Below are 14,923 nucleotides of genomic sequence, written 5' to 3' on the forward strand. Positions count from 1 at the left end.
CCCTTGTGGAAGACTAGTGTCAACGACTCCCTCTGAGGTGAAACAGAACCCTGGCTTCTAAAGGGTACAGGAGGGGAAAACTAGGACAAGGGTGTTGCTCCACTCTGAGAAAGGAGTCTTGGCACAAGGCTCTTGTGTTCTGTGTACACCTGAACGCCAGAGCAAAAGGAATGTCCCTGGTTATGCCAGGTGTTGGTAGTCTACACAGAGTGCATTCCGGTGCGACACACGCTGCTACAGGGTCGTGGCTGTGTATGCTCTCATTTGAAAGGCACTGTGAACCCAGGACGCGAGTCTTGTGCCCCGGAATGCAAGGCCCAAGAGGCAGCAACTCTCTTGCAAGTCTTCTTCCCTCATGCAGGAGAGCAAACTTCTAAAGCTTTGCTGTGGATGCAGCAGCAAAGTGCTGTTCGCCCCAAGCAGAAAACCTCTGGAAAAGCTCAGCATTCACTGGGAAATCAAAGTCAGTTCGGTGGCCAAGCCAGGCTTGTCTCAGCATAGTCTCCACAGTCTGGAGGGTGAAACCCGCATACAGCGAAACCCTCTTTGCCCAGACATTCCTTCTGCTCGAGAGATAAGCATGGTTGTGCTTATGGAAAGAGCAATAAGGAGAGGGACTCACCCGTTCACACGCTCCCAAGGAGAAGGTATGGGGAAGGCGCAATACCCGCTTCGGGAGTAGAGAGGAGACGGTGGCTTTGGTGTTGGCAAACAGAAGTGATGCTGGAAAGTATGCACTCTGAGGAACACCCCTTGTGGAAGACTAGTGTCAACGACTCGCTCTGAGGTGACACGGAACCCTGGCTTCTAAAGGGTACAGGAGGGGACAACTAGGACAAGGGTGTTGCTCCACTCTGAGAAAGGAGTCTTGGCACAAGGCTCTTGTGTTCTGTGTACACCTGAACGCCAGAGCAAAAGGAATGTCCCTGGTTATGCCAGGTGTTGGTAGTCTACACAGAGTGCATTCCTGTGCGACGCACGCTGCTACAGGGTCGTGGCTGTGTCTGCTGTCATTAGAAAGGCACTGTGAACCCAGGACGCGAGTCTTGTGCCCCGGAATGGAAGGCCCAAGAGGCAGCAACTCTCTTGCAATTCTTCTTCCCTCATGCAGGAGAGCAAACTTCTAAAGCTTTGCTGTGGATGCAGCAGCAAAGTGCTGTTCGTCCCAAGCAGAAAACCTCTGGAAAAGCTCAGCATTCACTGGGAAATCAATGTCAGTTCTGTGGCCAAGCCAGGCTTGTCTCAGCATAGTCTCCACCGTCTGAAGGGTGAAACCCGCATACAGCGAAACCCTCTTTACCCAGACTTTCCTTCTGCTCGAGAGATAAGCATGGTTGTGCTTATGGAAAGAGCCATAAGGAGAGGGACTCACCCGTTCACACGCTCCCAAGGAGAAGGTATGGGGAAGGCGCAATACCCGCTTCGGGAGTAGAGAGGAGACTTTGGCTTTGGTGTTGGCAAACAGAAGTGATGCTGGAAAGTATGCGCTCTGAGGAACACCCCTTGGGGGAAAACTAGTGTCATCGACTCCCTCTGAGGTGACACAGAACCCTGGCTTCTTAAGGGTACATGACGGGACAACTAGGACAAGGGTGCTGCTCCACTCTGAGAAAGGAGTCTTGGCACAAGGCTCTTGTGTTCTGTGTACACCTGAACGCCAGAGCAAAAGAACAGTCCCTGGTTATGCCAGGTGTTGGTAGGCTACACAGAGTGCATTCCTGTGCGACGCACGCTGCTACAGGGTCGTGGCTGTGTCTGCTGTCATTTGAAAGGCACTGTGAACCCAGGACGCGAGTCTTGTGCCCCGGAATGCAGGGCCCAGGAGGCAGCAACTCTCTTGCAAGTCTTCTTCCCTCATGCAGGAGAGTAAACTTCTAAAGCTTTGCTGTGGATGCAGCAGCAAAGTGCTGTTCGCCCCAAGCAGAAAACCTCTGGAAAAGCTCAGCATTCACTGGGAAATCAAAGTCAGTTCTGTGGCCAAGCCAGGCTTGTCTCAGCATAGTCTCCACAGTCTGGAGGGTGAAACCCGCATACAGCGAAACCCTCTTTACCCAGACTTTCCTTCTGCTCGAGAGATAAGCATGGTTGTGCTTATGGAAAGGGCTATAAGGAGAGGGACACACCCGTTCACACGTTCCCAAGGAGAATGTATGAGGAAGGCGCAATACCCGCTTCGGGAGTAGAGAGGAGACGGTGGCTTTGGTGTTGGCAAACAGAAGTGATGCTGGAAAGTATGCGCTCTGAGGAACACCCCTTGTGGAAGACTATTGTCTACGACTCCCTCTGAGGTGACACAGAACACTGGCTTCTAAAGGGTACAGGAGGGGACAACTAAGACAAGGGTGCTGCTCCACTATGAGAAAGGTGTCTTGGCACAAGGCTCTTGTGTTCTGTGTACACCTGAACGCCAGAGCAAAAGGACAGACCCTGGTTATGCCAGGTGTTGGTAGTCTACACAGAGTGCATTCCTGTGCGACGCACGCTGCAACAGGGTCGTGGCTGTGTCTGCTGTCATTAGAAAGGCACTGTGAACCCAGGACGCGAGTCTTGTGCCCCGGAATGCAAGGCCCAAGAGGCAGCAAATCTCTTGCAAGTCTTCTTCCCTCATGCAGGAGAGCAAACTTCTAAAGCTTTGCTGTGGATGCAGCAGCAAAGTGCTGTTCGCCCCAAGCAGAAAACCTCTGGAAAAGCTCAGCATTCACTGGGAAATCAATGTCAGTGCTGTGGCCAAGCCAGGCTTGTCTCAGAATAGTCTCCACAGTCTGGAGGGTGAAACCCGCATACAGCGAAACCCTCTTTACCCAGACTTTCCTTCTGCTCGAGAGATAAGCATGGTTGTGCTTATGGAAAGAGCAATAAGGAGAGGGACTCATCCGTTCACACGCTCCCAAGGAGAAGGTATGGGGAAGGCTCAATACCCGCTTCGGGAGTAGAGAGAAGACGTTGGCTTTGGTGTTGGCAAACACAAGTGATGCTGGAACGTATGCGCTCTGAGGAACACCCCTTGTGGAAGACTAGTGTCATCGACTCCCTCTGAGGTGACACAGAACCCTGGATTCTTAAGGGTACAGGAAGGGACAACTAGGACAAGGGTGCTGCTCCACTCTGAGAAAGGAGTCTAGGCACAAGGCTCTTGTGTTCTGTGTACACCTGAACGCCAGAGCAAAAGAACAGTCCCTGGTTATGCCAGGTGTTGGTAGTCTACACAGAGTGCATTCCTGTGCGACGCACGCTGCTACAGGGTCGTGGCTGTGTCTGCTGTCATTTGAAAGGCACTGTGAACCCAGGACGCGAGTCTTGTGCCCCGGAATGCAAGGCCCAAGAGGCAGCAACTCTCTTGCAAGTCTTCTTCCCTCATGCAGGAGAGCAAACTTCTAAAGCTTTGCTGTGGATGCAGCAGCAAAGTGCTGTTCGCCCCAAGCAGAAAACCTCTGGAAAAGCTCAGCATTCACCGGGAAATCAATGTCAGTTCTGTGGCCAAGCCAGGCTTGTCTCAGCATAGTCTCCACAGTCTGGAGGGTGAAACCCGCATACAGCGAAACCCTCTTTACCCAGACTTTCCTTCTGCTCGAGAGATAAGCATGGTTGTGCTTATGGAAAGAGCAATAAGGAGAGGGACTCACCCGTTCACACGCTCCCAAGGAGAAGGTATGGGGAAGGCCCAATACCCGCTTCGGGAGAAGAGAGGAGACGTTGGCTTTTGTGTTGGCAAACAGAAGTGATGCTGGAAAGTATGCGCTCTGAGGAACACCCCTTAGGGGAAAACTAGTGTCATCGACTCCCTCTGAGGTGACACAGAACCCTGGATTCTTAAGGGTACATGACGGGACAACTAGGACAAGGGTGCTGCTCCACTCTGAGAAAGGTGTCTTGGCACAAGGCTCTTGTGTTCTGTGTACACCTGAACGCCAGAGCAAAAGGACAGACCCTGGTTATGCCAGGTGTTGGTAGTCTACACAGAGTGCATTCCTGTGAGACGCAGGCTGCAACAGGGTCGTGGCTGTGTCTGCTGTCATTAGAAAGGCACTGTGAACCCAGGACGCGAGTCTTGTGCCCCGGAATGGAAGGCCCAAGAGGCAGCAACTCTCTTGCAAGTCTTCTTCCCTCATGCAGGAGAGCAAACTTCTAAAGCTTTGCTGTGGATGCAGCAGCAAAGTGCTGTTCGCCCCAAGCAGAAAACCTCTGGAAAAGCTCAGCATTCACTGGGAAATCAATGTCAGTTCTGTGGCCAAGCCAGGCTTGTCTCAGCATAGTCTCCACAGTCTGAAGGGTGAAACCCGCATACAGCGAAACCCTCTTTACCCAGACTTTCCTTCTGCTCGAGAGATAAGCATGGTTGTGCTTATGGAAAGAGCAATAAGGAGAGGGACTCACCCGTTCACACGCTCCCAAGGAGAAGGTATGGGGAAGGCGCAATAACCGCTTCGGGAGTAGAGATGAGACTTTGGCTTTGGTGTTGGCAAACAGAAGTGATGCTGGAAAGTATGCGCTCTGAGGAACACCCCTTGTGGAAGACTAGTGTCAACGACTCCCTCTGAAGTGACACAGAACCCTGGCTTCTAAAGGGTAAAGGAGGGGACAACTAGGACAAGGGTGCTGCTCCACTCTGAGAAAGGAGTCTTGGCACAAGGCTCTTGTGTTCTGTGTACACCTGAACGCCAGAGCAAAAGGACAGACCCTGGTTATGCCAGGTGATGGTAGTCTACACAGAGTGCATTCCTGTGCGACGCACGCTGCTACAGGGTCGTGGCTGTGTCTGCTGTAATTTGAAAGGCACTGTGAACCCAGGACGCGAGTCTTGTGCCCCGGAATGCAGGGCCCATGAGGCAGCAACTCTCTTGCAAGTCTTCTTCCCAAATGCAGGAGAGCAAACTTCTAAAGCTTTGCTGTGGATGCAGCAGCAAAGTGCTGTTCGCCCCAAGCAGAAAACCTCTGGAAAAGCTCAGCATTCACTGGGAAATCAGTGTCAGTTCTGTGGCCAAGCCAGGCTTGTCTCAGCATAGTCTCCACAGTCTGGAGGGTGAAACCCGCATACAGCGAAACCCTCTTTACCCAGACTTTCCTTCTGCTCGAGAGATAAGCATGGTTTGCTTATGGAAAGAGCAATAAGGAGAGGGACTCACCCGTTCACACGTTCCCAAGGAGAAGTTATGAGGAAGGCGCAATACCCGCTTCGGGAGTAGAGAGGAGACGGTGGCTTTGGTGTTGGCAAACAGAAGTGATGCTGGAAAGTATGCGCTCTGAGGAACACCCCTTGTGGAAGACTAGTGTCAACGACTCCCTCTGAGGTGAAACAGAACCCTGGCTTCTAAAGGGTACAGGAGGGGAAAACTAGGACAAGGGTGTTGCTCCACTCTGAGAAAGGAGTCTTGGCACAAGGCTCTTGTGTTCTGTGTACACCTGAACGCCAGAGCAAAAGGAATGTCCCTGGTTATGCCAGGTGTTGGTAGTCTACACAGAGTGCATTCCTGTGCGACGCACGCTGCTACAGGGTCGTGGCTGTGTCTGCTCTCATTTGAAAGGCACTGTGAACCCAGGACGCGAGTCTTGTGCCCCGGAATGCAGGGCCCATGAGGCAGCAACTCTCTTGCAAGTCTTCTTCCCTCATGCAGGAGAGCAAACTTCTAAAGCTTTGCTGTGGATGCAGCAGCAAAGTGCTGTTCGCCCCAAGCAGAAAACCTCTGGAAAAGCTCAGCATTCACTGGGAAATCAAAGTCAGTTCGGTGGCCAAGCCAGGCTTGTCTCAGCATAGTCTCCACAGTCTGGAGGGTGAAACCCGCATACAGCGAAACCCTCTTTGCCCAGACATTCCTTCTGCTCGAGAGATAAGCATGGTTGTGCTTATGGAAAGAGCAATAAGGAGAGGGACTCACCCGTTCACACGCTCCCAAGGAGAAGGTATGGGGAAGGCGCAATACCCGCTTCGGGAGTAGAGAGGAGACGGTGGCTTTGGTGTTGGCAAACAGAAGTGATGCTGGAAAGTATGCACTCTGAGGAACACCCCTTGTGGAAGACTAGTGTCAACGACTCGCTCTGAGGTGACACGGAAACCTGGCTTCTAAAGGGTACAGGAGGGGACAACTAGGACAAGGGTGTTGCTCCACTCTGAGAAAGGAGTCTTGGCACAAGGCTCTTGTGTTCTGTGTACACCTGAACGCCAGAGCAAAAGGAATGTCCCTGGTTATGCCAGGTGTTGGTAGTCTACACAGAGTGCATTCCTGTGCGACGCACGCTGCTACAGGGTCGTGGCTGTGTCTGCTGTCATTAGAAAGGCACTGTGAACCCAGGACGCGAGTCTTGTGCCCCGGAATGGAAGGCCCAAGAGGCAGCAACTCTCTTGCAATTCTTCTTCCCTCATGCAGGAGAGCAAACTTCTAAAGCTTTGCTGTGGATGCAGCAGCAAAGTGCTGTTCGTCCCAAGCAGAAAAGCTCTGGAAAAGCTCAGCATTCACTGGGAAATCAATGTCAGTTCTGTGGCCAAGCCAGGCTTGTCTCAGCATAGTCTCCACCGTCTGAAGGGTGAAACCCGCATACAGCGAAACCCTCTTTACCCAGACTTTCCTTCTGCTCGAGAGATAAGCATGGTTGTGCTTATGGAAAGAGCCATAAGGAGAGGGACTCACCCGTTCACACGCTCCCAAGGAGAAGGTATGGGGAAGGCGCAATACCCGCTTCGGGAGTAGAGAGGAGACGGTGGCTTTGGTGTTGGCAAACAGAAGTGATGCTGGAAAGTATGCGCTCTGAGGAACACCCCTTGGGGGAAAACTAGTGTCATCGACTCCCTCTGAGGTGACACAGAACCCTGGCTTCTTAAGGGTACATGACGGGACAACTAGGACAAGGGTGCTGCTCCACTCTGAGAAAGGAGTCTTGGCACAAGGCTCTTGTGTTCTGTGTACACCTGAACGCCAGAGCAAAAGGACAGACCCTGGTTATGCCAGGTGTTGGTAGGCTACACAGAGTGCATTCCTGTGCGACGCACGCTGCTACAGGGTCGTGGCTGTGTCTGCTGTCATTTGAAAGGCACTGTGAACCCAGGACGCGAGTCTTGTGCCCCGGAATGCAGGGCCCAGGAGGCAGCAACTCTCTTGCAAGTCTTCTTCCCTCATGCAGGAGAGTAAACTTCTAAAGCTTTGCTGTGGATGCAGCAGCAAAGTGCTGTTCGCCCCAAGCAGAAAACCTCTGGAAAAGCTCAGCATTCACTGGGAAATCAAAGTCAGTTCTGTGGCCAAGCCAGGCTTGTCTCAGCATAGTCTCCACAGTCTGGAGGGTGAAACCCGCATACAGCGAAACCCTCTTTACCCAGACTTTCCTTCTGCTCGAGAGATAAGCATGGTTGTGCTTAAGGAAAGGGCTATAAGGAGAGGGACTCACCCGTTCACACGTTCCCAAGGAGAATGTATGAGGAAGGCGCAATACCCGCTTCGGGAGTAGAGAGGAGACGGTGGCTTTGGTGTTGGCAAACAGAAGTGATGCTGGAAAGTATGCGCTCTGAGGAACACCCCTTGTGGAAGACTATTGTCTACGACTCCCTCTGAGGTGACACAGAACACTGGCTTCTAAAGGGTACAGGAGGGGACAACTAAGACAAGGGTGCTGCTCCACTATGAGAAAGGTGTCTTGGCACAAGGCTCTTGTGTTCTGTGTACACCTGAACGCCAGAGCAAAAGGACAGACCCTGGTTATGCCAGGTGTTGGTAGTCTACACAGAGTGCATTCCTGTGCGACGCACGCTGCAACAGGGTCGTGGCTGTGTCTGCTGTCATTAGAAAGGCACTGTGAACCCAGGACGCGAGTCTTGTGCCCCGGAATGCAAGGCCCAAGAGGCAGCAAATCTCTTGCAAGTCTTCTTCCCTCATGCAGGAGAGCAAACTTCTAAAGCTTTGCTGTGGATGCAGCAGCAAAGTGCTGTTCGCCCCAAGCAGAAAACCTCTGGAAAAGCTCAGCATTCACTGGGAAATCAATGTCAGTGCTGTGGCCAAGCCAGGCTTGTCTCAGAATAGTCTCCACAGTCTGGAGGGTGAAACCCGCATACAGCGAAACCCTCTTTACCCAGACTTTCCTTCTGCTCGAGAGATAAGCATGGTTGTGCTTATGGAAAGAGCAATAAGGAGAGGGACTCATCCGTTCACACGCTCCCAAGGAGAAGGTATGGGGAAGGCGCAATACCCGCTTCGGGAGTAGAGAGAAGACGTTGGCTTTGGTGTTGGCAAACACAAGTGATGCTGGAACGTATGCGCTCTGAGGAACACCCCTTGTGGAAGACTAGTGTCATCGACTCCCTCTGAGGTGACACAGAACCCTGGATTCTTAAGGGTACAGGAAGGGACAACTAGGACAAGGGTGCTGCTCCACTCTGAGAAAGGAGTCTAGGCACAAGGCTCTTGTGTTCTGTGTACACCTGAACGCCAGAGCAAAAGAACAGTCCCTGGTTATGCCAGGTGTTGGTAGTCTACACAGAGTGCATTCCTGTGCGACGCACGCTGCTACAGGGTCGTGGCTGTGTCTGCTGTCATTTGAAAGGCACTGTGAACCCAGGACGCGAGTCTTGTGCCCCGGAATGGAAGGCCCAAGAGGCAGCAACTCTCTTGCAAGTCTTCTTCCCTCATGCAGGAGAGCAAACTTCTAAAGCTTTGCTGTGGATGCAGCAGCAAAGTGCTGTTCGCCCCAAGCAGAAAACCTCTGGAAAAGCTCAGCATTCACCGGGAAATCAATGTCAGTTCTGTGGCCAAGCCAGGCTTGTCTCAGCATAGTCTCCACAGTCTGGAGGGTGAAACCCGCATACAGCGAAACCCTCTTTACCCAGACTTTCCTTCTGCTCGAGAGATAAGCATGGTTGTGCTTATGGAAAGAGCAATAAGGAGAGGGACTCACCCGTTCACACGCTCCCAAGGAGAAGGTATGGGGAAGGCGCAATACCCGCTTCGGGAGAAGAGAGGAGACGTTGGCTTTTGTGTTGGCAAACAGAAGTGATGCTGGAAAGTATGCGCTCTGAGGAACACCCCTTAGGGGAAAACTAGTGTCATCGACTCCCTCTGAGGTGACACAGAACCCTGGATTCTTAAGGGTACATGACGGGACAACTAGGACAAGGGTGCTGCTCCACTCTGAGAAAGGTGTCTTGGCACAAGGCTCTTGTGTTCTGTGTACACCTGAACGCCAGAGCAAAAGGACAGACCCTGGTTATGCCAGGTGTTGGTAGTCTACACAGAGTGCATTCCTGTGAGACGCAGGCTGCAACAGGGTCGTGGCTGTGTCTGCTGTCATTAGAAAGGCACTGTGAACCCAGGACGCGAGTCTTGTGCCCCGGAATGGAAGGCCCAAGAGGCAGCAACTCTCTTGCAAGTCTTCTTCCCTCATGCAGGAGAGCAAACTTCTAAAGCTTTGCTGTGGATGCAGCAGCAAAGTGCTGTTCGCCCCAAGCAGAAAACCTCTGGAAAAGCTCAGCATTCACTGGGAAATCAATGTCAGTTCTGTGGCCAAGCCAGGCTTGTCTCAGCATAGTCTCCACAGTCTGAAGGGTGAAACCCGCATACAGCGAAACCCTCTTTACCCAGACTTTCCTTCTGCTCGAGAGATAAGCATGGTTGTGCTTATGGAAAGAGCAATAAGGAGAGGGACTCACCCGTTCACACGCTCCCAAGGAGAAGGTATGGGGAAGGCGCAATAACCGCTTCGGGAGTAGAGATGAGACTTTGGCTTTGGTGTTGGCAAACAGAAGTGATGCTGGAAAGTATGCGCTCTGAGGAACACCCCTTGTGGAAGACTAGTGTCAACGACTCCCTCTGAAGTGACACAGAACCCTGGCTTCTAAAGGGTAAAGGAGGGGACAACTAGGACAAGGGTGCTGCTCCACTCTGAGAAAGGAGTCTTGGCACAAGGCTCTTGTGTTCTGTGTACACCTGAACGCCAGAGCAAAAGGACAGACCCTGGTTATGCCAGGTGATGGTAGTCTACACAGAGTGCATTCCTGTGCGACGCACGCTGCTACAGGGTCGTGGCTGTGTCTGCTGTAATTTGAAAGGCACTGTGAACCCAGGACGCGAGTCTTGTGCCCCGGAATGCAGGGCCCATGAGGCAGCAACTCTCTTGCAAGTCTTCTTCCCAAATGCAGGAGAGCAAACTTCTAAAGCTTTGCTGTGGATGCAGCAGCAAAGTGCTGTTCGCCCCAAGCAGAAAACCTCTGGAAAAGCTCAGCATTCACTGGGAAATCAAAGTCAGTTCGGTGGCCAAGCCAGGCTTGTCTCAGCATAGTCTCCACAGTCTGGAGGGTGAAACCCGCATACAGCGAAACCCTCTTTACCCAGACTTTCCTTCTGCTCGAGAGATAAGCATGGTTTGCTTATGGAAAGAGCAATAAGGAGAGGGACTCACCCGTTCACACGTTCCCAAGGAGAAGGTATGAGGAAGGCGCAATACCCGCTTCGGGAGTAGAGAGGAGACGGTGGCTTTGGTGTTGGCAAACAGAAGTGATGCTGGAAAGTATGCGCTCTGAGGAACACCCCTTGTGGAAGACTAGTGTCAACGACTCCCTCTGAGGTGAAACAGAACCCTGGCTTCTAAAGGGTACAGGAGGGGAAAACTAGGACAAGGGTGTTGCTCCACTCTGAGAAAGGAGTCTTGGCACAAGGCTCTTGTGTTCTGTGTACACCTGAACGCCAGAGCAAAAGGAATGTCCCTGGTTATGCCAGGTGTTGGTAGTCTACACAGAGTGCATTCCTGTGCGACGCACGCTGCTACAGGGTCGTGGCTGTGTCTGCTCTCATTTGAAAGGCACTGTGAACCCAGGACGCGAGTCTTGTGCCCCGGAATGCAAGGCCCAAGAGGCAGCAACTCTCTTGCAAGTCTTCTTCCCTCATGCAGGAGAGCAAACTTCTAAAGCTTTGCTGTGGATGCAGCAGCAAAGTGCTGTTCGCCCCAAGCAGAAAACCTCTGGAAAAGCTCAGCATTCACTGGGAAATCAAAGTCAGTTCGGTGGCCAAGCCAGGCTTGTCTCAGCATAGTCTCCACAGTCTGGAGGGTGAAACCCGCATACAGCGAAACCCTCTTTGCCCAGACATTCCTTCTGCTCGAGAGATAAGCATGGTTGTGCTTATGGAAAGAGCAATAAGGAGAGGGACTCACCCGTTCACACGCTCCCAAGGAGAAGGTATGGGGAAGGCGCAATACCCGCTTCGGGAGTAGAGAGGAGACGGTGGCTTTGGTGTTGGCAAACAGAAGTGATGCTGGAAAGTATGCACTCTGAGGAACACCCCTTGTGGAAGACTAGTGTCAACGACTCGCTCTGAGGTGACACGGAACCCTGGCTTCTAAAGGGTACAGGAGGGGACAACTAGGACAAGGGTGTTGCTCCACTCTGAGAAAGGAGTCTTGGCACAAGGCTCTTGTGTTCTGTGTACACCTGAACGCCAGAGCAAAAGGAATGTCCCTGGTTATGCCAGGTGTTGGTAGTCTACACAGAGTGCATTCCTGTGCGACGCACGCTGCTACAGGGTCGTGGCTGTGTCTGCTGTCATTAGAAAGGCACTGTGAACCCAGGACGCGAGGCTTGTGCCCCGGAATGGAAGGCCCAAGAGGCAGCAACTCTCTTGCAATTCTTCTTCCCTCATGCAGGAGAGCAAACTTCTAAAGCTTTGCTGTGGATGCAGCAGCAAAGTGCTGTTCGTCCCAAGCAGAAAACCTCTGGAAAAGCTCAGCATTCACTGGGAAATCAATGTCAGTTCTGTGGCCAAGCCAGGCTTGTCTCAGCATAGTCTCCACAGTCTGGAGGGTGAAACCCGCACACAGCGAAACCCTCTTTACCCAGACTTTCCTTCTGCTCGAGAGATAAGCATGGTTGTGCTTATGGAAAGAGCAATAAGGAGAGGGACTCACCCGTTCACACGCTCCCAAGGAGAAGGTATGGGGAAGGCGCAATAACCGCTTCGGGAGTAGAGATGAGACTTTGGCTTTGGTGTTGGCAAACAGAAGTGATGCTGGAAAGTATGCGCTCTGAGGAACACCCCTTGTGGAAGACTAGTGTCAACGACTCCCTCTGAAGTGACACAGAACCCTGGCTTCTAAAGGGTAAAGGAGGGGACAACTAGGACAAGGGTGCTGCTCCACTCTGAGAAAGGAGTCTTGGCACAAGGCTCTTGTGTTCTGTGTACACCTGAACGCCAGAGCAAAAGGACAGACCCTGGTTATGCCAGGTGATGGTAGTCTACACAGAGTGCATTCCTGTGCGACGCACGCTGCTACAGGGTCGTGGCTGTGTCTGCTGTAATTTGAAAGGCACTGTGAACCCAGGACGCGAGTCTTGTGCCCCGGAATGCAGGGCCCATGAGGCAGCAACTCTCTTGCAAGTCTTCTTCCCAAATGCAGGAGAGCAAACTTCTAAAGCTTTGCTGTGGATGCAGCAGCAAAGTGCTGTTCGCCCCAAGCAGAAAACCTCTGGAAAAGCTCAGCATTCACTGGGAAATCAGTGTCAGTTCTGTGGCCAAGCCAGGCTTGTCTCAGCATAGTCTCCACAGTCTGGAGGGTGAAACCCGCATACAGCGAAACCCTCTTTACCCAGACTTTCCTTCTGCTCGAGAGATAAGCATGGTTTGCTTATGGAAAGAGCAATAAGGAGAGGGACTCACCCGTTCACACGTTCCCAAGGAGAAGGTATGAGGAAGGCGCAATACCCGCTTCGGGAGTAGAGAGGAGACGGTGGCTTTGGTGTTGGCAAACAGAAGTGATGCTGGAAAGTATGCGCTCTGAGGAACACCCCTTGTGGAAGACTAGTGTCAACGACTCCCTCTGAGGTGAAACAGAACCCTGGCTTCTAAAGGGTACAGGAGGGGAAAACTAGGACAAGGGTGTTGCTCCACTCTGAGAAAGGAGTCTTGGCACAAGGCTCTTGTGTTCTGTGTACACCTGAACGCCAGAGCAAAAGGAATGTCCCTGGTTATGCCAGGTGTTGGTAGTCTTCACAGAGTGCATTCCTGTGCGACGCACGCTGCTACAGGGTCGTGGCTGTGTCTGCTCTCATTTGAAAGGCACTGTGAACCCAGGACGCGAGTCTTGTGCCCCGGAATGCAAGGCCCAAGAGGCAGCAACTCTCTTGCAAGTCTTCTTCCCTCATGCAGGAGAGCAAACTTCTAAAGCTTTGCTGTGGATGCAGCAGCAAAGTGCTGTTCGCCCCAAGCAGAAAACCTCTGGAAAAGCTCAGCATTCACTGGGAAATCAAAGTCAGTTCGGTGGCCAAGCCAGGCTTGTCTCAGCATAGTCTCCACAGTCTGGAGGGTGAAACCCGCATACAGCGAAACCCTCTTTGCCCAGACATTCCTTCTGCTCGAGAGATAAGCATGGTTGTGCTTATGGAAAGAGCAATAAGGAGAGGGACTCACCCGTTCACACGCTCCCAAGGAGAAGGTATGGGGAAGGCGCAATACCCGCTTCGGGAGTAGAGAGGAGACGGTGGCTTTGGTGTTGGCAAACAGAAGTGATGCTGGAAAGTATGCACTCTGAGGAACACCCCTTGTGGAAGACTAGTGTCAACGACTCGCTCTGAGGTGACACGGAACCCTGGCTTCTAAAGGGTACAGGAGGGGACAACTAGGACAAGGGTGTTGCTCCACTCTGAGAAAGGAGTCTTGGCACAAGGCTCTTGTGTTCTGTGTACACCTGAACGCCAGAGCAAAAGGAATGTCCCTGGTTATGCCAGGTGTTGGTAGTCTACACAGAGTGCATTCCTGTGCGACGCACGCTGCTACAGGGTCGTGGCTGTGTCTGCTGTCATTAGAAAGGCACTGTGAACCCAGGACGCGAGTCTTGTGCCCCGGAATGGAAGGCCCAAGAGGCAGCAACTCTCTTGCAATTCTTCTTCCCTCATGCAGGAGAGCAAACTTCTAAAGCTTTGCTGTGGATGCAGCAGCAAAGTGCTGTTCGTCCCAAGCAGAAAACCTCTGGAAAAGCTCAGCATTCACTGGGAAATCAATGTCAGTTCTGTGGCCAAGCCAGGCTTGTCTCAGCATAGTCTCCACCGTCTGAAGGGTGAAACCCGCATACAGCGAAACCCTCTTTACCCAGACTTTCCTTCTGCTCGAGAGATAAGCATGGTTGTGCTTATGGAAAGAGCCATAAGGAGAGGGACTCACCCGTTCACACGCTCCCAAGGAGAAGGTATGGGGAAGGCGCAATACCCGCTTCGGGAGTAGAGAGGAGACTTTGGCTTTGGTGTTGGCAAACAGAAGTGATGCTGGAAAGTATGCGCTCTGAGGAACACCCCTTGGGGGAAAACTAGTGTCATCGACTCCCTCTGAGGTGACACAGAACCCTGGCTTCTTAAGGGTACATGACGGGACAACTAGGACAAGGGTGCTGCTCCACTCTGAGAAAGGAGTCTTGGCACAAGGCTCTTGTGTTCTGTGTACACCTGAACGCCAGAGCAAAAGGACAGACCCTGGTTATGCCAGGTGTTGGTAGGCTACACAGAGTGCATTCCTGTGCGACGCACGCTGCTACAGGGTCGTGGCTGTGTCTGCTGTCATTTGAAAGGCACTGTGAACCCAGGACGCGAGTCTTGTGCCCCGGAATGCAGGGCCCAGGAGGCAGCAACTCTCTTGCAAGTCTTCTTCCCTCATGCAGGAGAGTAAACTTCTAAAGCTTTGCTGTGGATGCAGCAGCAAAGTGCTGTTCGCCCCAAGCAGAAAACCTCTGGAAAAGCTCAGCATTCACTGGGAAATCAAAGTCAGTTCTGTGGCCAAGCCAGGCTTGTCTCAGCATAGTCTCCACAGTCTGGAGGGTGAAACCCGCATACAGCGAAACCCTCTTTACCCAGACTTTCCTTCTGCTCGAGAGATAAGCATGGTTGTGCTTATGGAAAGGGCTATAAGGAGAGGGACTCACCCGTTCACACGTTCCCAAGGAGAATGTATGAGGAAGGCGCAATACCCGC

The sequence above is a fragment of the Neovison vison genome, chromosome 9, assembly GCF_020171115.1.
Source record: "Neovison vison isolate M4711 chromosome 9, ASM_NN_V1, whole genome shotgun sequence".
NCBI lineage: Eukaryota > Metazoa > Chordata > Mammalia > Carnivora > Mustelidae > Neogale > Neogale vison.